Here is a 2,558-nt window from a genome sequence, read left to right on the forward strand (position 1 = left end):
AGAGAGAGGGGGAGAGGGGGGAGGGAGGGAGAGTTAAAGAATCAGAGGAAGAGGGGTAGAGAGAAATAGACAGTAAGAAAAACATGGAGAGAGAGGATTTTCCACTGTGTTAATCACTAACACGACAACAGCAGTATAACAGCTGTTCAAATCACCAGGAGTTAGCAACTCAGCAACAAACATGCTACTAACACTCACTGTTCACACACACACACACACACACACACACACACACACATACATTCAGTCCTTTCTGTTTAGTTCCCCTACAGAGGTCTACTGTGCCCTCTAGTGGTCGCTGACGAACACTGCATACAAGTTGCTCTAGATTCACTTCTAGCCTTCGATTTGTTTGAGTGATTTCACTTGATAGAGTGAATTCTTGAATGACACATTATCTTATATGAACTTTACCACGCGATACAATACCCGTTGTGGTTTAGGGTTGGGGTTAGATTAAGGACTGGAAACTAGACATCCAGACATTAGTTTGTCTGTGGGTGCCACAGTTCCTGGGACATGAGAGAGCCAAGGGCCATTCCAGCTGAGTAACGAGGAAATAGGGACCACTTCCGAGCAGTCACTCAGATTATATATTTATTATTGTTTTAATATTGTTTTATTTCCATCTGCTGGACTGAGTGAGTATTACAGGAGACTGGAGAGAAAACAAGAGAGCAGACTGGCTGACATTTGATTAAACATGACTGGGTATGACTTGCATTAAATGTCTGATCTCTCATTGTTGAATAGGTCCTCTGTATGCTGGGGCTCACATAGTGATTCACTTGACTTGGACATGACACCTCATCCAGGGCTGGGGAAAGGAGTGGTGTTTGAGGGCTGTATAGAGAGAGAAGAGGATGGGGAGAGGAGAAGATTTAGAGGACTGGATAGAGAGAGAGGAGAGGAAGGAGGGAGGGAGAGGAGAGGGTTTAGAGGGCTGTATAGAGGAATTAAGGGAGAGGAGACTTTAAGTGGGCCTTTGAGTCTCCAATGCTCTTTACAAGTAGCCTAATGACTCTAAGCTAAGGAAATATTTCTACCAGAGCAACCAACCAATAGAAATCCCAAGAGCACTTCAAGTCCACAGTGTCCATGTGTATTGGATTCTTCTGCATTCCATTAAGTGATAAATTCTCCAGTCCCAAATTTGTTCCACTGTTGGATGAATCTCAGGTGTTATCCAGACTTTGGGCCTGTCCGGCCACACGCTAACTGAAAGAGAGTGTAAGAGGGCAACAATAGGTTTGGATATTGAAATTACATTATTGAATTTGGGGTGCCCATCTCCACACTGCATTGGCTAACAATATAGAGGGCCCCAGAGTGTACTTTTTTATTTTCTATTTAACCTTTATTTAACTAGGCAAGTCAGTTAAGAACAAATTCTTATTTATAATGACGGCCTACACCGGCCAAACCCGGACGACGCTGGGCCAATTGTGCACCGCCCTATGGGACTCCCAATCACAGCCGGTTGTGATACAGCCTGGAATCGAACCAGGGGGTCTGTAGTGACGCCTCAAACACTGAGATGCAGTGCCTTAGACCGCTGTGCCACTCAGGAGACCTTTTAACGATGCGGTGGGGCAAAACGAGGCCCCAAAACAATTAATGTCGAGATTAATGCTCCAGGTAGGGCACATTTGAGTCTAATTTCGGTCTTTTCTCTCAGTTATAACCCCCCCCCCCCCCCCCCACCAAATTATTTTCCCAAAACTTTCCCTGGCTGCCACTGCTCTTGCTCAACAAAAAATGTCCTCTGTGTCATCACAACGTTTTGAGATATTTCAACAAAACGATTTTGTGGTAAGTTGATCTAAAAAAAAAAAAATTTTGAAAATGATATATTCCAATGAAGTTAGATCTATAATTGTTTTTTAAATATACAAGTAGGAAAGCCTTAAGATAAATAATCCACTTATTTAGAGACAAAAATGTAGATACTTTTTTAGTAAAGTAGTAATATGTTGGATGAGTGTGTTGGGAGCAAATTGTGCTCCAGTTTTACTGGGGATAACTTTATTTGTGACCTATGTACAAAATAGAATTATGCAATAGCAGAGCATAAGAGAGTTGCCATATCAATGGTACACTGAATTCATGAGTTAAGTTGTTATTTAATGGTATATTCTAATGTTATTAGTAGGGGTGTAACGATCCATCTACTACATCGATGTATCGATTTATATTCCTATGATCCAACTACATCGATCTGTGCTCGGCGAGTTGGCCTTTTGGACAACATATATCGATCTAACATCGTTTTAAAATGTAATACATCTATTGTATCGATACTAGGAAATAACCCATTGGATTTAAGCACGTCAGACTTTATATGGATGTTTTTTCTTAGCACTTTTAATGATAAAGGCTTTAAACATTACTCGATTCAGTCTGCCTATCCGTGACGTCATCGCGCCAACAGCAGCGCAAAGGCGCAAAGACAACCAAACATAGCATGGCGGACTACAGAGGAGAAGCCGACGAGCGAGAAATTATCAAGCCACCATTGCGGTCCAGTGTGTGGAAACACTTTGGCTTTTGCAAAGACG

Source organism: Coregonus lavaretus, assembly GCF_964263955.1.
Source record: "Coregonus lavaretus genome assembly, chromosome: 30".
In the NCBI taxonomy this organism is placed as follows: Eukaryota; Metazoa; Chordata; class Actinopteri; order Salmoniformes; family Salmonidae; genus Coregonus; species Coregonus lavaretus.